Source organism: Pseudophryne corroboree, chromosome 6 (genome assembly GCF_028390025.1).
Source record: "Pseudophryne corroboree isolate aPseCor3 chromosome 6, aPseCor3.hap2, whole genome shotgun sequence".
NCBI lineage: Eukaryota > Metazoa > Chordata > Amphibia > Anura > Myobatrachidae > Pseudophryne > Pseudophryne corroboree.
In genome coordinates this window covers 32,088,979-32,115,645 of record NC_086449.1, presented here as the reverse complement: position 1 = coordinate 32,115,645, position 26,667 = coordinate 32,088,979, and the positions used below count along the sequence as shown (strand labels likewise).

The window sequence follows — 26,667 nt, the reverse complement described above, 5'->3', positions numbered from 1 at the left end:
ACGGTGAGTGTCATACCAGCTCACACCTCGAACATGGCATTCAAAAGAACACCAGCCGACGGCATGAAAAATATACAGCAATATGCTGACCGAAAATTTAACACAACCTGTGTGCAAACACGACCAATAATCGCATACCGCATGCCATGGCATGAACGTCAGCAATCGACTTGACCGAAAAGAAACGCCACATGTGTAACCATAACTGCAGATACAGTCCGCACTGGGACGGGCGCCCAGCATCCTCTACAGACTAAGAGAAAAGGATTTACCGGTAGGTATTAAAATTCTATTTTCTCATACATCCTAGAGGATGCTGGGGACTCCAAAAGGACCATGGGGTTTATACCAAAGCTCCAGACCGGGCGGGAGAGTGCGGATGACTCTGCAGCACCGATTGAGCAAACATGAGGTCCTCATCAGCCAGGGTATCAAACTTGTAGAACTTAGCAAAAGTGTTTGAACCCGACCAAGTTGCTGCTCGGTAAAGTTGAACCACCGAGACTCCACGGCATCTGCCCAAGAAGAGCCCACCTTCCTGGTAGAATGGGCCTTCACTGACTTTGGTAATGGCAATCCAGCCGTAGAATGAGCCTGCCGAATCATATCACAGATCCAGCGTGCAACAGTTTGCTTAGAAGCAGGAGCCCCAATTTTGTTGGGAGCATACAGAATAAACAGAGCCTCCGTTTCCCCAATCTGAGCCGTTCTGGCGACATAAATATTCAAAACTCTGACTACAAGCAGCCAAAGCTTCAGTAGCCCCAGGCACCACAATAGGTTGGTTTATGTGAAACGCAGAAACCACTTTAGGCAGAAATTGTTGCCGAATTCTCAATTCCGCTCTATCCACATGGAAGATCAAATAGGGCTCTTGTGAGACAAGGCCAATAATTCCGACACCCACCTTGCAGACACAAGGCCAACAGCATGACCCCTTTCCAAGTGAGAAATTTTAACTCAACCTTTCGTAAAGGTTCCAACCAGTGTGACATAAGAAACTGCAACACCACGTTAAGGTCCCATGGTGCCACTGGGGGCACAAATGGAGGTTGGATGTGCAGCACCCCTTTCACGTAAGTCCGAACTTCTGGAAGGGTGGCCAATTCTTTTTTAAAGAAAATTGATTAGGCCGAAATCTGCACTTTAATGGAGCCTAACGTTAGGCCTGCATCCACCTCTGCTTGCAATAAATGGAGAAAACGACCCAGCTGAAATTCTTCCGTAGGAGCCTTCTTGGATTGACACCAAGACACATACTTCCTCCAAATACGGTGGTAAAGCTTCGCCGTTACTGCTTTCCTAGCCCCGAAGGAATGTGGGAATGACTCACTGGAAATACCCTTTCGGGCTAGGATATGGCGTTCAACCGCCATGCCGTCAAACGCAGCCGCGGTAAGTCTAGATACAAGCCCGGTCCTAGCTGTAACAGGTCCTCTCGTAGATGAAGAGGTCAGGGATCTTCTATGAGTAAGTCTTGAAGATCTAGATACCAAGCCCTCCTTGATCAGACCGGAACAATGAGGATCGCCTGAACCTTTGTTCTTCTTATGTTTATCACCTTCGGAAAGAGTGAAGGTGGAGGGAACACAAAGACCGACCGAAACACCCACGGTGTCACGAGGGCGTCCACTGCTATTGCTTGAGTGTCCCTTGACCTGGAACAATATCCCTGAAGTTTCTTGTTGAGGCGAGACGCCATCATGTCTAATTGAGGAATTCCCCAAAGACTTGTCACTTCTGTGAAAACTTCTTGATGAAATCGTGTCTGCTGAGGAAGTCTATTTCTCCGTTGTCAACACCCGGACCGAAGACCGCTAATAGAGCGTTTACATGCCTTTCCGCCCAGCTGAAAACTTTTGCGGCTTCTGCCATTGCCGCTTAGCTCCTCGTTACCGCCCTAGCGGCTTACTTACGCCACTGCTGTTAAGTCGTCCGACAGAATTAAGACGGGCAGATCGCGAAGAAGAAGTTTTGTTGAAAATAGCTCTAAATTCAAGAATGCTTATTGCAGACAAGCTACCCGGCTTGACCTTTTCCCCTGGAAAGACTGCTCCCTAGCCTCGGAGACTTGTATCCATGGAGACCAGGATCTAATCCTGGATCCCGAACCTAGGAGGTGAGAACTGTGAAGTCACCACAGGAGAGATATCCTGGTCCAAAAAATAGGAATATTTTCCGGTGTACGTGCAGGCGAGACCCGGACCACATGTCCAACTGGCCCTGCTAAAAACACTCTGGCATTTAACCTGCTCACCGAATGGCCTCGTAGGCCGCAACAATCTTCTTCATCAACGGAACGTATTGATGGGTTTACACTGTTGCAAATCTGATCCGACTCTGGATCCTCAGATCTCTTTCCACAGGAAAAAACAACTGTCAACAGTTCAGTATCTAATCTTATTCCCACCTCCGACCTCTGCGTCGTAGGGATCAACAGCGATTCTCTGTTGAAGAACTGTCAGAGAGAAACAACGATTTGTACCACTTGTTTCTTGACCTCGCCGTAGTCAGGAGAGCGTCCCAATACAGAATAATAACGGCTCTTACTATTGAAGGAAAACCATCATACTGCCAACACTCCGGTGAAATGGCAATGACAATCCTGAATAGCAAACCCAGGTAAGCTTAATGCGGATGAAACCGCCTTTAAACCCTCCTCTTCTTTTACAGGTTGGAGATCGCTGCCCTGAGAGATTCCATCTTGTAGTTCAACTTCTTAAGTAGAAATCTTTTTTGGGAGTGTTCTGACCGAGCTGTCCGGGCTCAGAAGCACGAAAAAGCTTGAATAACAGCTTCTTTATTTATTTATTTGTCAGGGACAGCAGGACAATGTCCTGATCCTGGCCCAACTCTTGTATGGCGTTGCATACTACCTTCCCATCCAGAGGAGAATCGGTGAGATTTATTTGAAAAATGAGTGAGTGGAAACATCTGGACACTCCAGTATGTCCCTCTTTGGACTCTATTCTTAACTCACTGGTCCAAGTCCATTCCAGGACTGACTGAAGACTAATAGACGAGTTCCCACCGGTGTGGGCTCCAGCAAGATAGACCCAGCGACATGTGGTGGATGTGGTAGAAACAGAGAACGATATCTGCTTCTGCGAACTTGAAAAAGGTTGCAGAACTCTTACCTTTTTCACCTTCCTCTACCTGAAACGGAGAGAAAAAAAAACGGTATCCAACTGGTCCAACGACTGCATCCTACAAAAAATGCGTCACCAACCTTTGAGGGACATAGGTCAAGAAACTAGAGGTACCTGCCGAGATCAACTCAACAAAGCCATCCCCAAACCAGGTTATACCTTCCTAGGTAAGATACTCCAGTATTCCTCGGAGGCAGCCTCAGCAAGCCCTTGGTGAATCCACAACTCCCTCCTAGTCGAGAGGGCCATGGAAGTGGCCCGCAAACCCCAGAGGGCCATACTTCTTGTAGTCGCACGGCAGCATGCTGCAATGTTCTAGATAAGACTCAACTTAAGGAATATCCCAACTCTCTCTAGGGTAATCATATCGGATGCCATGGTAACCGACCATTCCTGAATACAAGCACTCCCCCATGCGTATGTAATGCAAATATTATCAAAGCATATAATTAAAATATCACTTAGCTTCCTGTATACGATCCTATGTGACAGGGCCCCAGTGCAGACCAGGGGTTGACTCTCACTTTATTCTATCCACGGCGGGAAAAGAATACTCGGACTCCTCGTGAGGATTTGAGACCATCTCGTCAGGCTGACCTATAGCTTTATCAACAGAGCGACCAGCACATGAGAAAGAATAACTTTACTTCAGCATTCATTAGAAAACTTAATATGAATATACATATTTAAATACACATATGCACACATATCTATATATATATATATATATATATCTATATCTATAATTCAGGAACAGCAGGGTCCCTAGTGACATTAATGTGTTCTGCATGTCTATGAACATGTACTGAATGCCAATGTTGTGGATCTAACCAGGAAACATTATGGTCGACATAAGACATAGTATTCGTCGACAACAGGGAGTAGTAACCGGGCAAAATAATATTATTGCAACCCGAGGGGTCTGAGGGAAGTATCAATGCAACCGTACCATATATATATATATATATATATATATATATATATATATATATATATATATATATATATATATATATACACACACACAATGTCCTGAAGCCTGGCACTCCCTCCGTTACTTACATGCCCCGGTGCCCTCAGAATGAATGTTGAATAAATTGAACAAAAGCTGCGGCACTCAGGGTCTTAGAAAAAATACTTGTATTGAAAGATTACATAGCGCACCCGCGCCCCACCAACGTTTCGGGGAGTCCAACCCCTTTGTCAAGGTGTAGGTGACAGAAAAAGAAGAAACAAAAGACATAACTCACCTATTTATGGATAGAAGCCCGCCACGTCCCGTGCAGAACAGCTCCCGTGCCTCCGTCCCCACCGCCGGATGTAGCAGGAAGATGACGTACATCGACGCACCTGGCGCGTCACTGCTATTCCGTTGCTCGGCAACCCACGGCACTGCTGGCCCGTTGCCCAGCAACCCATCACGCCGTCAGGTTAGAGGCTCAGGAGCTGTAAAAGAGCCAAAGGGACACCACCACAGAGAAAGTGCAGCTGCATAGTGTACATGGAGAAACACTGATAACCTAAATACAGATACACCCGTGCTCTAAAAGGGAAAAGGGGAAAGAGACCAACTGCATATTAGGGGGACCCGGTTCGTCGTATTTATATCCATTCATATAGACTTATCAGGGGGAGGAATCACCAATAGGGGGAGTCCAGACCTGCCCTAAAGTGATTAGAGTGGGGGACTATCTCCCGAATACACCCGTGCTTAGGATACGAGGGTCGTGGAATTAGAATAGTGTGTAAAGTGACATGAAATTTTTTTTTAAACTGATCAACATTAAAGTGTTATATCTTGGCCTAGGGTACATTGCAAGAGGCAATGTGTCCCCCTGTTCAGGCTCTTCCCATCACTTGATGGACTGCCTGACCCAGTGGGCCATACATCAGCACTCGCCACCCTAGGGACTGGATGTTCCTCTCATCCTTCAGCAAAAGATGCCCCAGGAAATCCTCTCATTAAGTCCAGCTGGAGAAATGGTGTTTAATCTGAAGATCCACGCTGCCTCCTTACGCAATAGCCGACCATCTCGATCCCCACCCCGTAGGGTCTTGGGGACATGGTCAATGATGATGTGTTTGAGGTCCTTTAAAGAATGCTTGACTTCCTGGAAATGTCGGGCTACTGGCTGGTCTGATGGCGTGCCAAGGAGAGCAGCTTTAATGGCTGATCGATGCAATGCCATACGTTCCCGTAGAGTCCTGATTGTCTTCCCCACGTAGCATAAGCCGCAGGGGCAGATGATGAGATAGATGATATGGGTAGATGTGCAAGTCAGGACATGATGAATGGAAATCCTCTTTCCAGTAAGAGGTAACACAAAACACGACCCCGTGATCATATGGCTGCACGTGGTGCAACCCAAGCACCTGTAGCATCCCGGCTTCCTCGTCAAAAAGGTCCCCTTGGGCACCCGTGGGTTAAGGCATACCCGTGATGTCAGCATGGACCACCCAGTCCCTGATGTTACGTCCACGCCTGTAACACATCATAGGAGTGGTGTGTTTGAAAGGAAGACAGGAGTCCGTGGAAATAATTGGCCATAGAGCTCGATTGGCCCTTGTTAGAATAGGGCTGGAAGTATCAAACGTGGTTGTCCAGGTGATTCTGTCAGCAGAAGATCTTGCTGTAGGGCGTAACAACTCATCCCTGGGTATCGATAGTATTTCTCCCTTAACGCGATTGAGTAGTGCCTTTTCATAGCCTCTATCCATGAATTTGGAAATCATGGAATCCAATTCCTGCTCCAACCTCTCTGGTTGACTATTGATGCGCGCTACCCTCATCATCTGAGACCTCGGCAGGCCCTGTTTCAGTGGTCGAGGGTGGTGACTATTCGCTCGCAGGAGAGTGTTCTTATCCGTTGGCTTGCTGTACATACTGGTTTCCAACCTGCCGGCTTTGATGGTCACCAGCACATCTAGGTAGTTGATGGACGAGGACGACCACTGAGACATGATCCTGATGGGGGAGGGCCTGGAATTGATGGAGTCCAGGAGCTTTCTGAGCACTAGCTCCCCTCCCGTCCATACTATGAATATGTCGTCGATATATCTGGTATAGAGTGCGATGTGCCGAATGTTTTCCTGGTCCAAAAAGAACATAGATGCTTCTTCCTTCAGCATATAGACATTTGCATAGGAAGGGGCCACATTGCTCCCCATGGCACAGCCGGTTCTTTGCTGATAGAACCGTCCATCGAAGATGAAATAGTTCCTGGTCAACGTTAGTTCCAGTAAAGACATAAAGAGATCTAAGTTCACAGTGGACATATTCTCCTCCATTAAGAACAATCTCATTGCCTCCAACCCATCACTGTGCGGTATACTTGTATATAAACTACAAATGTCTACTGTGCACAAAAGTGCCCCCTCCGGGACTGTAACAAAGGACTCTAGCAGTGTGAGGAAGGAGGTGGTGTCCTTCAGACATCTAACTTGTTTATGAACCAAGGGTTGGAGTATGCAATCCAGAAATTGCGACACTGGCTGGTAAAGTGATTGTCGGGCAGAGATGATGGGGCGGCCTGGCGGTCTCCTTAGATCTTTATGTATTTTAGGCACCATGAAGAAGATGGGCGCTACTGGAAAGTCCTGTGTGAGGGCCTTACATACTTTCTCAGAAATATGCCCCTGTTGTCTCGCATTGCTCAAAATTCCATCTAATTCCTGCTTGTAAAGTGCCGTCGGGTCTGAATCAAGATCCTCATAGGTGTTAACATTAGATAATTGTGCCTCAATCTCCATCCGGTAGTATGTCAGGTCCAGAATGACCACACCGCCCCCCTTATCGGCAGGGCGGATGATGATATCTGTTTAAGAACTCAAATTCTTGAGTGCCTGCCATTCTTGTTTTGATAGGTTACGGTGTACTTGGGTGGTGGCCTTTGTGTACTTATCCATGGATTCATCCACGAGTCGTAGAAAGGATTTGATGGAGGCATTCGAGGATTGTGGATCAAAGGACGAGCTGCTTCTTTTGTTCAGAAATGGTTGTAGAATTGTAGGGGTAGTAGGCAGCGGGCTGGGGTATGCCGAAAAGTATTCCTGTCGTCGTAATTTTCTTGCAAATTGGTATAGATCAATTTTCCAATTCATCTCATTATGCCGATTGGTGGGGACAAACGAAAGTCCATTGCTAAGCACACCTAGTTCTGCGGGGGTTAATGTACGTGCCGAAAGGTTATAGATTAAGTTTTGTTTTTCACTGCCCGATCTATGGAGTCTCGTGTTCTGCCCACCCCGACGGGTGGCCGGCCTTTTCCTTTGCTTGTACTCACGCCCATTGCCCCTAAAGGGACGGCTGAGTGTTCTTGTGGGCCATCAGAATCGGCTACCGCAAATTCACTGTCGCTGTTGGATGAGGCTCCTTGCCCTGCCCGATTCTCCCTCCGACGGCGCCAGCCCTGCTTAGATTTTGGTTGCGTAGAATATGTGCCCCCCGAAGGGCCTCCCATTAGCCAACGATGCACTCTATTGTTCTCGTAGTCCTCCTGAACAATGTCCAATTTGTTCTTTTTGAACTTGAGGAGGTCCCTGCGGTAGGCATCGCATTGTGTGCGCAGCTTGCGCAGCCAATCGTGGGATTCATCCTGCTGTAGGGAGGATAGGTGCGTTGTTTCAAAGGTCGTAATTTTGTCCTTGACCACCCTCAGTTCCCTGCCTGCTTCCTCAATCCCCAATAGCATGAGGTCCAGACTACATTTATTGGTGATCCCAACCCATTTCTTGCAAAAGTCAGGGTTAAACCTGCCGATGGTAGGGGCGTTTCTGATCCTAAACCCTCTGGGAATCATCCGCTCCCTGTGGTAGTCAGAGAGAGATATCCCATGGAGCAGATAGTCTATTTCCCTGCGTTTAAGCTTATACAGTTGTTGGTATAAATCCTCTTGACTGTACTGCTGATCAGCTACCGACAGCCGGGTCCCCCTAATATGGAGTTGGTCTCTTTCCCCTTTTAGAGCACGGGTGTATCTGTATTTAGGTTATCAGTGTTTCTCCATGTACACTATGCAGCTGCACTTTCTCTGTGGTGGTGTCACTTTGGCTCTTTTACAGCTCCTGAGCCTCTGACCTGACGGCGTGATGGGTTGCTGGGCAACGGGCCAGCAGTGCCGTGGGTTGCCGAGCAACGGAATAGCAGTGATGCGCCAGGTGCGTCGATGTACGTCATCTTCCTGCTACATCCGGCGGTGGGGACGGAGGCGCGGGAGCTGTTCTGCACGGGACGTGGCGGGCTTCTATCCATAAATAGGTGAGTTATGTCTTTTGTTTCTTCTTTTTCTGTCACCTACACCTTGACAAAGGGGTTGGACTCCCCGAAACGTTGGTGGGGCGCGGGTGCGCTATGTAATCTTTCAATACAAGTATTTTTTCTAAGACCCTGAGTGCCGCAGCTTTTGTTCAATTATATATATATATATATATATATATATATATATATATATTATATATATATATATATATATTATATATACACACATACACACAGGTATAGTTATTACATAATCATGTTAATCTACACCCAGTTATAATAGTTGGTGCCGACAGGGTCACCCACATACGACTGTGTCTCCCATACAGTGTTTACTTTAGAAAAGCATACAATTACTGACATTTCATCTTCTGATTCAAGTACCATCAGGAGTCGGCAATGCCGACAGAGGGATTCCCATAGCTGTTTGCGGCAGAGCACTCACACATGTCGACACACGTATACTAAAAACACCTACCGACATCACTTATATTGGGTAGCTCCCTTTATCTGACAGGGAAAACACAGACCTTTCAACAACTCAATAATCACACGCATAATAAGATATATATATATATATAGCTGCTTATGAACCTGTAGTGCACTAAACAACTGTGCCCCCCCCCCCCTTAGTTTTACACTGTTAGTAGTTCAACGGTGTTTTTGGGTGGGCAAGCGTCTCTGTGGGGAGAAAATGGCGCTGTATAGAGTTGTGAGGGCTAAGCCACGCCCCCTTCTCGGTGCGCCTCAGTCCCGCTATATTTTTACCTTTTTATACTGGCAGGGGCCAGTATACAGTGCCTATGCACTGTATACCTCTTTACCAGGCATGTATATGAGGTATTATTGCTGCCCAGGGCGCCCCCCCTCCTTGTAGTGCCGCTTGTGTGTGGGAGCAATGGCGCGCAGCGCGGTACCTCTAAGACTCTGAAGTCTCCTGCCGTCACTGAAGTCTTCTGTTCTTCTAATACTCACCCGGCTTCTTTCTTCTGGCTCTGTGAAGGGGGTGACGGCACGGCTACGGGAACGAGCAGCTAGGCGCACCAAGTGATCAGACTCTCTGGAGCTAATGGTGTCCAGTAGCCTAAGAAGCAGAGCCCTTGAAACTCACAGAAGTAGGTCTAACTTCTCTCCCCTCACTACCACGATGCAGGGAGCCTGTTGCCAGCAGTGCTCCCTGAAAATAATAAACCTAACAAAGTATTTTCAGAGAAACTCAGGAGAGCTCCCCTAGTGTGTGTCCAGTCTCTCTGGGCACAGAGTCTAACTGGAGTCTGGAGGAGGGGCATAGAGGGAGGAGCCAGTTCACACTCATTCAAAGTCTTATACTGTGCCCATGTCTCCTGCCGATCCCGTCTATACCCCATGGTCCTTTTGGAGTCCCCAGCATCCTCTAGGACGTATGATAAAAGAAAGAGTTGTAGATTATCTCAAATCCGGCAATTTACTGGATCCCAAACAGCATGGATTCACTGGGGGGAGATCATGTCAAACAAATCTTATTGACTTTTTTGATTGTGTGACTAAAGTGATGGATAAAGGTGGAGCCATGGATATAGCTTATCTAGACTTTAGTAAGGCTTTTGACACAGTTCCACATCGCAGACTGCTAAATAAACTTGAAAGTTTGGGATTGGATATTGGATATTAGGATTATTGAATGGATAAGATCTTGGTTGAAGGATAGAAAACAGTACCCCAGGGATCTGTACTTGGACCAGTGCTTTTTAATATCTTTATTGGTGACATTGCAAATGGCATTAAAGGGAAAGTATGCCTTTTTGCAGATGACACAAAGGTATGCAACAGGGTAGACACACCAGGTGGGGTAAAACAAATGATTGAGGATCTAGGTAGACTAGAGGAATGGTCAAGAGTCTGGCAATTACAGTTTAATGCCAAAAAATGCAAAATCATGCACTTGAGTCTCAAAAATCCTAAAGCTAAATACAGTATTAATGGCACTATACTGGAAACTACTGAGGAGGAAAGGGATCTAGGAGTCACTATTTCAGATGACTTAAAAGCAGGTAAGCAATGTAACAAGGCAATGAGGAAGGCTAGTCAGATGCTTGGCTGCATTGGGAGAGGAATCAGCAGCAGAAAGAAAGAAGTAATAATGCCACTGTATAGGTCATTGGTACGGCCTCATCTAGAATACTGTATTCAGTTCTGGAGGCCATATCTTCAAAAGGATATTAATACATTAGAAACTGTACAAAGGAGGGCAACTAAAATGGTGCATGGCCTACATCACAAAACATACCCAGAAAGACTAAGAAAATAAGAATTTACTCACCGGTAATTCTATTTCTCGTAGTCCGTAGTGGATGCTGGGAACTCCGTAAGGACCATGGGGAATAGCGGGCTCCGAAGGAGGCTGGGCACTCTAGAAAGATCTTAGACTACCTGGTGTGCACTGGCTCCTCCCACTATGACCCTCCTCCAAGCCTCAGTTAGGTACTGTGCCCGGACGAGCGTACACAATAAGGAAGGATTTTGAATCCCGGGTAAGACTCATACCAGCCACACCAATCACACCGTACAACTCGTGATATGAAACACAGTTAACAGTATGAAACAATAGAGCCTCTCAACAGATGGCTCAACAATAACCCGATTTAGTTAACAATAACTATGTACAAGTATTGCAGATAAACCGCACTTGGGATGGGCGCCCAGCATCCACTACGGACTACGAGAAATAGAATTACCGGTGAGTAAATTCTTATTTTCTCTAACGTCCTAGTGGATGCTGGGAACTCCGTAAGGACCATGGGGATTATACCAAAGCTCCCAAACGGGCGGGAGAGTGCGGATGACTCTGCAGCACTGAATGAGAGAACTCCAGGTCCTCCTCAGCCAGGGTATCAAATTTGTAGAATTTTGCAAACATGTTTGCCCCTGACCAAGTAGCTGCTCGGCAAAGTTGTAAAGCCGAGACCCCTCGGGCAGCCGCCCAAGATGAGCCCACCTTCCTTGTGGAATGGGCATTGACAGATTTTGGCTGTGGCAGGCCTGCCACAGTATGTGCAAGCTGAATTGTACTACAAATCCAACGAGCAATAGTCTGCTTAGAAGCAGGAGCACCCAGCTTATTAGGTGCATATAGGATAAACAGCGAGTCAGATTTTCTGACTCTAGCCGTTCTGGAAACATATTTTCAGTGCCCTGACAACGTCTAGCAACTTGGAGTCCTCCAAGTCCCTAGTAGCCTAGGCACCACAATAGGCTGGTTCAGGTGAAACGCTGACACCACCTTTGGGAGAAACTGGGGACGAGTCCTCAATTCTGCCCTATCCATATGGAAAATCAAATAAGGGCTTTTACAAGACAAAGCCGCCAACTTTGATACTCGCCTGGCAGAAGCCAAGGCCAATAACATAACCACCTTCCACGTGAGATATTTCAGATCCACGGTTTTTAGTGGTTCAAACCAATGTGATTTTAAGAAACTCAACACCACGTTGAGATCCCAAGGTGCCACAGGAGGCACAAACGGGGGCTGACTCTGCAGCACTCCTTTTATAAATGTCTGAACTTCAGGTACTGAAGCTAGTTCTTTTTGAAAGAAAATCGACAGAGCCGAGATCTGTACCTTAATGGAACCCAATTTAAGGCCCATAGTCACTCCTGCTTGCAGGAAATGCAGAAATCGACCTAGTTGAAATTCCTCTGTTGGGGCCCTTTCGGCCTCACACCATGCAACATATTTTCGCCATATGCGGTGATAATGAGTTGCTGTAACCTCTTTCCTGGCTTTAGTAAGCGTAGGAATGACTTCCTCCGGAATGCCCTTTTCCTTCAGGATCCGGCGCTCAACCGCCATGCCGACAAACGCAGCCGCGGTAAGTCTTGGAACAGACAGGACCCCTGCTGCCGCAGGTCCTGTCTGAGTGGCAGAGGCCATGGGTCCTCTGATATAAATTCTTGAAGTTCTGGGTACCAAGCTCTTCTTGGCCATCCACGAGTATCGTTCTTACTCCTCGCCTTCTTATTATTCTCAGTACCTTTGGTATGAGAGGCAGAGGGGAGAACACATAAACCGACTGGTACACCCACGGTGTTACCAGAGCGTCCATAGCTATCGCCTGAGGGTCCCTTGACCCGGTGCAATATCTTTTATAGCTTTTTGTTGAGGCGGGACGCCATCATGTCCACCTGTGGCCTTTCCCAATGGTGTACAATCCTATTGGAAGACTTCTGGAGGAAGTCCCCATTCTCCCGGGTGGAGGTCGTGTCTGTTGAGAAGATCTGCTTCCCAGTTGTCCACTCCGGGAATGAACACTGCTGACAGTGCTAACACATGATTTTCCGCCTATCGGAGAATCCTTGTGGCTTCTGCCATCGCCATCCTGCTTCTTGTGCCGCCCTGTTGGTTTACATGGGCGACTGCCGTGATGTTGTCTGATTGGATCAGTACCGGCTGTTTTTGAAGCAGAGGCCTTGCCGGCCTCAGGGCATTGTAAATGGCCCTCAGGTCCAGAATATTTATGTGTAGGGAAATAACCTGACTTGACCAAAGTCCCTGGAAATTTCTTCCCTGTGTGACTGCCTCCCAGCCTCAAAGGCTGGAATCCATGGTCACTAGGACCTAGTCCTGTATGCCGAAACTGCGGCCCTCTTGAAGATGGGCACTCTGCAGCCACCACAGTAGAGATACCCTGGTCCTTGGAGACAGGGTTATCAGCCTATGCATCGGAAGATGCGATCCGGACCACTTGTCCAACAGGTCCCTCTGAAAAGTTCTTGTATGGAACCTGCCTAATGGGATTGCTTCGTAGGAAGCTACCATTTTTCCCAGGACTCGCGTGCAATGATGCACTGCTACCTATTTTGGCTTCAGGAGGTCTCTGACTAGAGATGACAACTCCTTGGCTTTCTCCTCCGGGAGAAACACTATTTCTGGTTTATGTCCAGAACCATCCCCAGGAACAGTAGACGTGTCATAGGAACCAGCTGTGACTTTGGACTGTTTAGAATCCAACCATGCTGTTGTAGCACTTTCCAAAATAGTGCTACCCCGACTACCAACTGCTCCTTGGACCTCGCCCTTATAACGAGATTGTCCAAGTACGGGATAATTACAACTCCCTTTTTTTGAAGGAGTATCAACATCTCGGCCATTACCTTGATAAAACACCCTCGGTGCCATGTACAGTCCAAACGGCAGTGTCTGGACTTGGTAATGGTAATCCTGTACCACAAATCTGAGGTACTCCTGGCGAGGATGGTAAATGGGGACATGCAGGTAAGCATCCTTGATGTCCCAGGATACCATGTAATCCCCCTCGTCCAGGCTTGGAATAACCGCCCTGAGCGATTCCATCTTGAACTTGAATTTTTGTGTTCAAGGATTTTAAATATAAAATGGGTCACACCGAACCATGCGGTTTCGGTACCCCAACCCGTGTGGAATAGTAACCCCGTCCTTGTTGAAGTAGGGGCACCTTGAGTATTACCTGCTGGGAATACCGCTTATTAATTGCCTCTAGCACAGCCTCCCTGCCTGAGGGAGTTGTCAGCAAGGCATATTTTAGGAAACGGCTGGGGGGAGACATCTCGAATTCCAGCTTGTACCCCTGAAATACTACTTGAAAGAAACAGGGATCCACCTGTGAGCGAGCCCACTAATTGCTGAAATTTTTTAGACGGCCCCCCACCGTACCTGGCTACACCTGTGGAGCACCCGCGTCATGGTGTGGCCTCACAGGAGGCGGGGGAAGAATCTTGATTCTGGGAACAGGCTGACTGGTGCAGCTTTTTTCCCCTTGTCTCTGTACAGAAAGGAAGCGCCATTTGACCCGCTTGCTTTTCTGAAGCCGAAAGGACTGTACCTTTGTCTGTGAGGAAACCTGAGGTAAAATTATTTCTTCCCAGCAGTTGCTGTGGATACGAGGTCCCAGAGACCATCCCCAAATAATTCCTCACCCTTATAAGGCTCTCTATGCGCTTTTTAAGTCAGCATCACCTGTCCAGTGACAGGTCTCTAATACCCTCCTGACAGAATGGACATTACATTTATTTTGGATGCCAGCCGGCAAAATATCCCTCTGTGCATCCCCCATATATAAGACGACGTCTTTAATATGTTTTTATGTTTGCCAACTAGTATCCCTGTTTGACAGGGTCACCGACCACGCTGCAGCAGCACTATCTGCAGGTCTCAGTCTAGTACCTGAGTGTGTAAATACAGACTTCAGGATAGCCTCCTGTTTTTTATCAACAGGCACCTATTAAAGTGGCCGTATCCTAAGACGGCAGTGCCACTTTTTTTGACAAACGTGTGAGCGCCTTATCCACCCTAGGGGATATCTCCCAGCGTAACTTATCCACCTGGCGGGAAAGGGTACGCCATCAGTAACTTTTTATAAATTACCAGTTTCTTATCGGGGGAACCCACGCTTTCACACACTTCATTTATTCATCTGATGGGGGAACAAAACACTGCCTGTTTTTTCTCCCCAAACCTAAAACCCATTTTTAGAGGTGCTTGGGTTAAAGTCAGAAATGTATAACACATTTTTTATTGCCGGGATCACGTCACGGATGTTCCTAGTGGATTGTGTATATGTCTCCACCTTGTCGACACTGGAGTCAGACTCCGTGTCGACATCTGTGTCTGCCATCTGAGAGAGCGGGCGTTTTTGAGCCCCTGGTGGCCTTTGAGACGCCTGGGCAGGCGCGGGCTGCGAAGCCGGCTGTCCCACAGCTGTTACGTCATCCACCCTTTTATGTAAGGAGTTGACACTGTCGGTTAATACCTTTCACCTATCCATCCACTCTGGTGTCGGCCCCACAGGGGGCGACATCACATATATCGGCCTCTGTTCTGTCACCATATAAGCCTCCTCATTCAACATGTCGACACAGCCGTACCGACACACCGCAGACACACAGGGAATGCTCTAAACGAGGACAGGACCCACAAAAGCCCTTTGGGGGGACAGAGTAAGAGTATGCCAGCACACACCAGAGCGCTATATATATACAGGGACTAACTGAGTTATGTCCCTAATAGCTGCTTTTTATATAATATACTGTATACAGTGCCAATTTTAATGCCCCCCCTCTCTTTTCCCTCTTACTGTACTGTAGTAATTGCAGGGAAGAGCCAGGGAGCTTCCTTCCAGCCGAGCTGTGAGGGAAAAATGGCGCCAGTGTGCTGAGGAGATAGGCTCCGCCCCTTTTTCGCGGCCTATTCTCCCGTTTTTTATGGAATTCTGGCAGGGGTATTTACCTCATATATAGCCCCTGGGGCCATATATTGAGGTATTTTAGCCAGCCAAGGTGTTTTTATTGCTGCCTCAGGGCGCCCCCCCCAGCGCCCTGCACCCTCAGTGACCGGAGTGTGAAGTGTGTGAGAGGAGCAATGGCGCACAGCTGCAGTGCTGTGCGCTACCTTGGTGAAGACAGAGTCTTCATGCCGCCGATTTTCCGGACCATCTTCTTGCTTCTGGCTCTGTAAGGGGGACGGCAGCGCGGCTCCGGGACCGAACATCAAGGCTGGGCCTGCGGTCGATCCCTCTGGAGCTAATGGTGTCCAGTAGCCTAAGAAGCCCAATCCGGCTGCAAGCAGGCGAGTTCGCTTCTTCTCCCCTTAGTCCGTCGCTGCAGTGAGCCTGTTGCCAGCAGGTCTCACTGAAAATAACAAATTCTAAGACTATAACTTTCTAAGAGCTCAGGAGAGCCCCTAGTGTGCATCCAACCTCGGCCGTGCACGAAATCTAACAGAGGCTTGGAGGAGGGTCATAGTGGGAGGAGCCAGTGCACACCAGGTAGTCTAAGATTTTTCTAGAGTGCCCAGCCTCCTTCGGAGCCCGCTATTCCCCATGGTCCTTACGGAGTTCCCAGCATCCACTAGGACGTTAGAGAAATCTCAATATGTATAGTTTGGATCAGAGAAGGGAAAGGGGGGACATGATAGAAACTTTCAAATATATGAAGGGTTTTAACAAAGTCCAGGAGGGAAACATTCTCCAAAAGAAAGAGAAGCAATAGGACACGAGGACATGCACTGAGACTGGAAGGGGGGAGGTTCAGGGGAAATTTGCGGAAAAATTATTTCACAGAAAGGGTAGTGGACAAGTGGAATAGCCTCCCATCAGAGGTGGTAGAGGCTAAGACAGTAGAGCAATTTAAACATGCATGGGATAGACATAAGGATATCCTTACAAAGAAATAAGGATCAAATAAGGTTAGTGATAAAAAATAATATAAAAAAGAAAAAAATAAGGGGCAGACTAGATGGGCCAAGTGGTTCTTATCTGCCGACAAATTCTATGACCTCAGGAGCATGTCTATATATAAATGGTATGGTCTCCTTTATTACTTCATGTTTTTATTTAATGTTTTCTGGTGTATGTTTTTCTATGGATTTCTTTAACACTGCAACTATTTATATATAGCCATGAGAGATATGACATTGCTCCAGTTTTTTTAATTTTATATTAATTGAATGAGACTGACTTTCCTGCAGGCCATTTAGTGTTAATTTTCATACTGTATATACCGGCGGTGGGGGGGCAATGCCAGTTCTGGTGGAAGTTTATGTCATGAAGGTGCCGCCAGTGCGGAGGATCAGGAGAGTACTACTAGTGCTGGGGTAGTCTATACCATGGAGGAGGGGGGAAAAGGGGGTGGGGGAGTACTGCCAGTGCTGGGGTACTATATACCGGGGGAAGGGGGGGTACTGCCAGTGCTGGGGCACTATATACCGGGGAAAGGGGGGGTACTGACAGTGCTGGGCACTATATACCGGGAGAAGGTGGTACTGCCAGTGCTGGGGCACTACATACCAGGGGAAGGGGGGGTACTGCCAGTGCTGGGGAACTATATACCGGGGGAAGGGGGGTACTGCCAGTGCTGGGCACTATATACCGGGAGAAGGTGGTACTGCCAGTGCTGGGGCACTACATACCGGGGGAGGGGGGGGGGGGGGTACTGCCAGTGCTGGGGCACTATATACCAGGGGAGGAGGTACTGCCAGTGCTGGGGCACTATATACCGGGGAAAGGGGGGGTACTGCCAGTGCTGGGGCAGTATATACATGGGTGGTGCCCCCAGTGCTGGGGTAGTATATAACATGATGATGCTGTGGGGATTTACACTCTACTCTGCCCCCAGCTGAGCACCAGGGGCGGCGCACACACACACACTCACCGTGATCGTCCCGCTTCACACTTTGGTCTACGAGTCCCGACTACCGTAGCCGCCTCCGAGCGCTGGAATCCGGACTGTCAGGGAGCGCGCCCGCGGCAGGAGACTGGGCGGAGACACGAGGGAAAGGGGAGAAGAGCGGGCGAGGACAAGGATTGGCAGACTGGGCGGGATCACTGTGAAGGGGAGGAGGGACTGGGCGGGAACACGGAGAAGAGTGGGAGGAGAAAAGGCAGAGAAAAAGCAAACTGGGCGGGAACAGGAGTTAGAGGGAGGAGACTGGGCGGGGACGCCGCTGTTGCGTTCTCCCGTCACTCAGGCGACGGTTTCTCCCCTTGACGTCAGAGCCCACTTGAATCTAGTATCTACCCTCACAGCTGTGATCCAGCCGCCGGCGCTGCTGTGACGTCACCGGGCCATGTGACTGTATAGCTACCACAGGTTACTATTCTAAATAGTTGGTGACATGGGCCCGGGGATTATGGGAAAGGTCCTCTCCACAAAGGGTAACTAGATGCTCCCGGTAGTGTCTAGTTTACCTTCGTGGAGATGTCCTTTCCCATAACCCCCTGGGTCCATGTCACAATCTATTTGGAATAGTAAAGTGTGGCGAATGCAGCGGAGACACCGAGCCCGAAGCGTGGCGAGCCCGCGAGGGTCCAATGCTGCATAGAAAAATAATAAAATTCCTCCAAACGAACGAAGAAAACATTTAGGTGCACTGAGGACGCAAGTTCTCTTCTGCCCTCTAGTTTAGTCACTTCCAGGTCCTGAGCACGAAGGCAACACAGACACAACCATAGCCGTAACGGCGACTGCGGAGGCGGCTTACTTTACACACATTGGGGGTTATTCAGGCACCGTCCTGCGTGTGTGTGATAGGGATGGACATCGGAAGCCCACCGTCAAATGATGGCTGAGCTTCTGCCGTCGATGGTTTGAAACTACTGCGTTTTGAGGTCCCATACCATACTTGCCTACCTGACCCTCTCCATGAGGGAGAAAATGCTCTGTTCCTGGACTTTCCTGGTAATGTATGATTGCCATCACCTGTGGTGAAACACCTTTCTTATCAATTACCCAGCTCACCACAGGTGATGGCAATCATACATTACCAGGAAAGTCCAGGAACAGAGCATTTTCTCCCTCATGGAGAGGGCCAGGTAGGCAAGCATGGTCCATCCCTAGTGTGCGATCATCATATGCAATAGGTTCGCTATGCATGCACAAACCTCTGCCTGATTGGCTGGCAGAGGCGGGCTGCAGCGATGTACTGTTGGCATACCTCCAAACTGTCCCGATTTTGGCGGGGCAGTTCTGTGTTTCACTGCGGCTGCAGGGAGTATCCCTAATTTCTGCGTGAGCGATGCAATAGTGCAGAGGTTCTCAAACACGGTCCTCAGGGCACCCCAACAGTCCCGGTTTTAGGTATAGCCATGGCTCAGGAGGCCCTAGCATGCTACAATCTGTGCTGAATAGGGTCCATAGGGGGTTTTTCAGGTAGCGATGTGACAAAAATATTCCCGTTGGCGCAAGTGCTCATGCGCATTTTCCATCCTGCGGGGGCGTTGCCCGGCCAATGCGATGCAGCTGCAAGGGGTCGTCCACATATAATATAAATTACGGTCGCAGCTGGTGGCCGCCAGTTAGCAGACTGGGCGGCCCCCCAGCATGCTACAGAAGGGATTGCAGATCCTGCTTATCAGCAGAATCAGCTAACCATGCTGAATAACCCCCATAATGCACTGGGTCATCTTCACCATCTATTGGGAATAGTTACCTGAGGCTCATACACAGCATCTCCCTGGTCCCCTCTCATTAGTAGTCAGTGTACAGTGCACACGCGGACAAGTATACTTTCTTAAAGTCAAATATCTGTAGCGATAGATGACCACAGATTCTAAAATATAACCTTTATTATTATTACTAAAACATGAGCGAAATATGGTGCATGTGAATTGTGACTACTTGTGAATAAATTTAATAAAGTGAATTAAAAAGCTTAGCCACTGTAATGATTTGTTTTTTTCACTGTCTCCAATGTTTTAAACAGTGTTTCAATATTAGTAACAACTAAAGTTGCCAAATGTCTTGCAATGATACATTTATATCTGGGAGTGAACAACTCCTTCATGTAGTTAAATACTACCACCACTATTCTAATTTTGACTGAGTGTTTTCAGTGTGCGCATCACTGACTACAATACACTGTATTTAGATGGTGGACCATGATATAATGTTGCCTTCTCTGAATAATATATTAATTAATTTGCTGCTTGAGGGGATAATGTCCCTGTGCTTCTATCCTGAATAATTTTAAGATGCCTTATGTGTGTTAATTATTTCCTTGTACTGCCCTTATTGCTGTCTACCAGAAAGTTCTCAGGCAGATGGGGCATAGATCCTATATCAGCATTGATTACATATAATATATTGTGGAATTTTTCATGCATTTACCATACAATTCGTAGTCACAATTCACATGCACCATATTTCGCTCATGTTTTAGTAATAATAATAAAGGTTATATTTTAGAATCTGTGGTAATCTATCGCTACAGATATTTGACTTTAAGAAAGTATACTTGTCCGCGTGTGCCCAGTACAGGGAATCTTTCTCTTCAGAATTTCCATATTTACGCTATCCCTTGGAGCACCTCCCAATAAATAAAAGGTACGCACCTAGACTATTGAATATAAGGGAAAGGACATATATTACATATATTTTTTAAAAATATTAAACGCAAACAAGCGTCTGTGCGACTCACTCTTCACCTAGTAGTCAGTGTACAGTGTCAGCCTCTGTGATGCCCCATATACCTCCGTTACACTATCTGGGTGAGCGGTGCCCTGGCATTGCACAGCACGATCCCCTCCCATTAGTAGTAAGTGTATAGTGTCAGCCTCTTTGATGCCCCATATACCCCCTGTTACACTATCTGTATATAATAGTGTGTTATTCATTATAGTATGATCTGATCACTGCTGCACTAACTTGTATACGTGGTACAGATGACATACAGGCCTATAGTGTAAGTTATAGGGCGGTATTGGCACCTATATAACAGTCAACATGGCACCAGCCATAGCACTCAGGGTGGGGATGGCCTTCAGTATGTTCAGCTTCGATGGTTACCATCCATGTTGAAACCGTGAGCGGTCATTGATGGTAGCAAACTATGCTGTGGAGAACCATCAATGGTTTTACTGACTAGCCCCTAGCCAATCAGAACCTGGGGCTAGGCTAGGCTTCATGTCCCGCACGTTGTAGAGTAAAAAAAAAACAGGATTTTAATACCTACCGGTAAAACCTTTTTTCCTAGTCCGTAGAGGATGCTGGGGTCCACTTCAGTACCATAGGGTATAGACGGTTCCACAGGAGCCATGGGCACTTTAAGAATTTTCCAGAGTGTGAACTGGCTCCTCCCTCTATGCCCCTCTTCCAGACCTCAGTATAGGAACTGTGCCCAGGGAGATGGACATTTCGAGGAAAGGATTTACTTTTAATTTAACGGTCAGATTCATACCAGCTCACACCTTAACCATGCCACACAACATGGCATTCAACATAACACATGCCAACGGGCATGAACAATTGCAGCAACATGCTGAAAATAATTGTAACACAACACTTGTGTAACTACAAAACTAACCACTGCAGGTAAAGTACGCACTGGGTCGGGTGCCCAGCATTCTCTACGGACTAGGAGAAAAGGATTTACCGGTAGGTATTAAAATCCTGTTTTCTCATATGTCCTAGAGGATGCTGGGGTCCACTTCAGTACCATGGGGTTATACCAAAGCTCCAGTATGGGCGGGATAGTGCGGATGACCCTGCAGCACCAATTGACCAAACTTGAGGTCCTCATCGGCCAAGGTGTCAAACTTGTAAAACTTTGCAAACGTGTTTGCCCCTGACCAAGTAGCTGCTCGGCAAAGTTGTAATGCAGAGACCCCCCGGGCAGCGCCCAGGATGAGTCCACCTTTCTAGTAGAATGGGCATTTACCGAATTCGGTATCGGCAATCCTGCCGTGGAATGAGCGTGCTGAATTGTCCCTCTGATTCAGCGCGCAATAGTCTGCTTAGAAGCAGGACGCCCAATCTTGTTGGGAGCATACAGGATGTCACAACTGAGGGCCTGAGCTGACGGGAGGCAGCCTCAGTTGTAGGGGCTGAGATGTACTGGAACCTGGGAGGTTGTATCAGACCCCTGGACATGTAAGTAACATGAATAATAACTGCCCGAAGGCGTGACCACGACAACTTGGATAAAAGTCAATGATGTTTATTATGACAACTCCGCAACACAGCAGCAGTAAAAGAAACGTAAAAGTCAGCAAAGAATAAATACAGTTCCTGGGTACTACAGGATGGCAGGAGCCACAGGGCACTGGTAGTGTGAGATAGTTCTTATAATCTTCTAGATGGAAAGTCCTTACCAGGCCCGACTGTAGCAATGGAGATAACCCAGGATTGTACCAGCTGGTGTTCCAGGAAAAGCTGGGTTGCTGAAGATAAAACGGCTGCTGTGGATACTGGCTGGAACCAGACTGTTGTTAGCACGGAGTGGATACTGGCTGGAACCAGTTAAATAATAAATGAACTTGGGAGCGATGAAATATGAACTGAAATGTAGAACTTGAGAGCGGAGAAATAATAATACCGGTGGAGAGTGGTAAAGTGTAGAAAGGACACCGGCCCTTTAAGAGAAGCTGTACTCTGCTGGAAGCTGAGCTGGAAGCAGGTAATGTTGTAGCTGGAAACAGATGAATCCACAATGGATTGGAGAGTCAGGCTACACCGCAGGTGGAATGCTGGTGCGGGTCTCTATGGTGGAAGTCTTGAGACAGGAGCTGGAACCTGGAAGACAATCACAGGAGAGAGACAAACAGGAACTAGGTTTGACAACCAAAGCACTGACGCCTTCCTTGCTCAGGCACAACCTATTTATACCTGCAGCAAGGAAGGCATTGGCTAGGCAATTATGCAAATTAATAATACAGACAGCAGATTGGTGAATATGATCAGATGACAGAATCCAAGATGGCTGCGCCCATGCAGACACTTGGAGGGAAGTTTGGTTTGTAATCCATGTGGTCTGGAAAACAGTAATGGCGGCGCCGGCCACCGGAGACAGGAGACGCCAGGCTGACAGGTGCACATCCAACCACGCGGACACAGCGGAGGCCGCGGCTGACGTAATCGCCACTCTGAATGCAGAAGCTCAGGAACGGCGGCGGAGGCCGCGGGAGACGCCATGCCAGATGTATAAGGCGTTACTGTGACAGCGTCCAGAGAGACAGGAGAGGATGCGGGAATATGCACATCAGGAAAACAGATGGGATCCAGTCCTGGAGCGCTGAGCCAGCCTTAGGAGGCATCTGATGGGTAAGAAATGGCGTCCAGATACCCGGATCGTGACAGCACTCCCCCCTTTAGGAGTGGCCCCAGGACACTTCTTTGGCTTTTGAGGAAACTTGGAATGGAATCTCCGGACCAAGGCAGGAGCATGGACATCAGAAGCATTGGTCCATGAACGTTCCTCAGGGCCATAACCCTTCCAGTCAATAAGATACTGAAGTTGACCGTAACGGTGACGTGAGTCCAGGATCTTGGCCACTTCATACTCAACGCCTCGTTGAGTTTGGACATTCGGAGTTGGAGGAAGTGAGGAATGAAACCGATTCAAGATTAACGGTTTCAACAGGGAAACATGGAATGTCCTGGGTATTTTTAAGAAAGGAGGTAACTGGAGTCTGTAAGCAACAGGATTGATGACTTGATCAATTTTAAAAGGACCGATGAAGCGAGGTGCAAACTTCATACTGGGAACTCTCAACCTCAAATTCTTCGTGTATAACCATACCAGATCACCCACCTTGAGAGCAGGAACTGCTCGACGCTTCTTATCCGCAAACTTCTTGTACCTGAACGATGCCTTGAGCAGAGCTGATCGTACGCTCTTCCAGATATTGGCAAACTGATGCAAGGTGATATCCACTGCGGGAACAGAAGTTGCTGGAAGCGGTTGGAACTCAGGGACTTTAGGGTGGAATCCAAAGTTGGTGAAGAATGGTGTTGAAGAAGATGAAGAATGATACTGGTTGTTATGACAGAACTCGGCCCAGGGAAGTAATTGAACCCAGTCATCTTGAGAGGAGGACACATAGATGCGGAGGAAGGACTCCAAGTCCTGATTCACCCTCTCAGTTTGACCATTGGTCTGAGGATGGTAAGCCGTGGAAAACTTTAGCTTGACTTGGAGGACTTGACATAAACTTCGCCAGAATTTGGCTGTGAATTGAACTCCTCGATCTGAGATAATTTCTTCTGGAAGACTGTGGAGTCGGAAGATCTCTTGTATGAATACTTGAGCCAACTTGGAAGCTGACGGAAGACCGGTGAGAGGAATGAAGTGTGCCATCTTGGTGAACCGGTCAACTACCACCCAGATGGTATTGAACTTGTTGCACATGGGTAAATCTGTAATAAAATCCATCGACAAATGGGTCCAAGGTCGACGGGGAACAGATAGTGGAACCAGTTGCCCCGCAGGCGACTGGCGGGATACCTTATGTTGAGCACACTTTGGGCAAGATGCAATAAACTCCAAGACGTCCTTTTTCAGAGTTGGCCACCAATAGGACCTAGAGATAAACTCCAGGGTTTTTTGGATACCTGTATGTCCGGCAAAACGGGAAGCATGGGCCCAATGCATGAGCTTCTTCCTTAGCATCGGTTTCACAAAACTTTTCCCTGATGGGGGCGTAGAGTCCATCCCTACCGTGGAGAATGCCAACGGATTTATAATAGGATGCTTGTCTGAAGACTCTGACTCATTTTCTTGCTCCCATGAGCGGGAAAGGGCATCGGCCTTGCGATTCTGAGAGCCCGGACAGAACTGGAGTTTAAAGTCGAACCTGGAAAAGAAAAGTGCCCATCTTGCCTGACGAGGGTTGAGACATTGTGCGCCTTTCAGATATAAAAGGTTCTTGTGGTCTGTAAGTATGGTGATTGAATGAGAAGCTCCCTCCAACAGATACCTCCACTCTTCTAGAGCGAGCTTGATGGCTAGCAACTCCTGGTCACCAATGGCATAGTTGCGCTCAGCTGGGGAGAACTTCCGGGAGAAGAAACTGCAAGGGTGTAAATGGCCATCTTTAGCCCTCTGAGATAACACCGCTCCTACTCCAACGGAGGAGGCATCCACCTCTAAGATGAAAGGAGAGTCGATGTCAGGCTGTTTCAGAACAGGCGCAGAGATGAACCTTTGTTTTAAAAGATGAAATGCTTGCATGGCTTCTTCAGACCACTTGGACGGGTTAGCACCCTTCTTAGTAAAAGCAGTAATAGGTGCCACAATGGTGGAAAAGTCTCGTATAAACTTTCGGTAATAGTTGGCGAACGCCAAGAACCTCTGGACCCCTTTGAGGGTTAAGGGTATCGGCCAATTTTGGATTGCTTGTAGTTTCTCAGGATCCATCTCTAGTCCGGAACCGGACACAATGTACCCTAGAAACGGAATGGACTTGACTTCAAAGACGCATTTCTCTAATTTGCAATAGAGATGATTGACACGGAGACGGGACAGAACCTCTTTAACCCAAAAACGATGTTCCTCTAAATCGTTGGCAAAAATGAGGATATCGTCTAGATAGACCACGACATGACGGTATAGAATGTCTCTGAAGATCTCATTGACAAAATGCTGGAAGACAGCTGGAGCATTACTCAATCCGAAGGGCATGACGAGGTACTCATAATGTCCATCACGGGTGTTAAAGGCGGTCTTCCATTTGTCACCCTCACGGATCCGGATGAGATTGTATGCACCTCTCAAGTCCAGCTTTGTAAAGATGGTAGCTCCGCTAACTCTGTCAAAGAGCTCAGTAATCAGGGGTAAAGGATAACGGTTCTTGATGGTAATGTCGTTCAAACCTCTGTAGTCGATGCACGGCCGCAGACCACCATCTTTCTTTTTTACAAAAAAGAAGCCTGCGCCGGCTGGGGAAGAAGAAGTTCGAATGAACCCCTTTGCTAGGTTCTCTTTAATGTATTCCTCCATAGAATGCGTCTCAGGCAGAGACAACGGATAAGTTCGGCCTTGAGGTGGAACCTTCCCTGGAACGAGATCAATCGGGCAGTCCCATTCTCTATGAGGAGGAAGGATATCAGCAGAAGCTTTACTGAACACATCCGTGAAATCTTGATATGGAGGAGGTGGAACATCAGACGACCTGGGGGAGGAAGAACAGACAGGCAATACTTTAAACAAACATGTCTCAGCACAGGAGGAACCCCATGCCAGGATTTGCGTAGTCGTCCAATCAATTGTAGGATTGTGAAGACGGAGCCATGGAAGGCCCAGGACCACAGGATGTGTGGCTCTTGGAATCACTAAAAAAGAAATAAGTTCGGAATGAAGAACTCCCACTCTCAGACAAACTGGTAGAGTCCTTAAAGAAATAACTGCATCAAAAATTTTGCTGCCATCCACGGCAGTTAAAGAAATGGACGAAGGAAGTCTCTCGGTGGGTAGGGACCACCGTTTAACATAGGCTTCGGTAATAAAGTTCCCAGCTGCTCCGGAATCAAGGAGGGCAATGACGTTCCGATAACGTTGAGCAACTTGAAGCGAGACTGGGAGATTACAATCTTGAGGAGATGGAGAGGAGATCATTACTCCTAGCCGGCCCTCTCCTTGGCGAGCTAGGATTTGGAGTTTCCCGGACGTTTGGGACAGGCATTAATGGTGTGAGACGGAGCTGCACAATAGAGACAGAGAGACTCGGAGAGACGTCTTCGGCGCTCAGCAGGAGTTAAACGGGAACGGCCAAGTTGCATGGGCTCATCTTTAGATGGTAACAGTTGACGAGGAGGAGGAGCAGAAGTTTTTGGAGCAGATGATCTTCCACGCTCAGTTGCTCTCTCTCTGAAACGTAAATCAACTTTCGTGCAGAGTGAGATTAGCTCATCTAACTTAGAAGGTAAGTCTCTGGTAGCTAACTCATCTTTAATACGCTCAGATAAGCCATGCCAGAATGCAGCATACATGGCCTCGTCGTTCCATGCCAGTTCGGATGCCAGGATCTGGAACTGTAT

The 26,667-nt window shown here is 47.7% G+C and overlaps 1 protein-coding gene across 1 annotated transcript in view; it reads right to left on the bottom strand.

Moving 5' to 3' along the window:
* The window catches only part of LOC134935978 (zinc finger protein 268-like), an 85,738-nt gene extending 67,792 nt beyond the window's left edge, over positions 1–17,946 (bottom strand). Inside the window, exon 1 of the mRNA XM_063930845.1 lies at positions 17,569–17,946. The gene's annotated coding sequence lies outside the window, so the exon portion shown is untranslated. The remainder of the gene's footprint in view (positions 1–17,568) is intronic.
* Between the last annotated feature and the right edge of the window lie 8,721 nt (positions 17,947–26,667).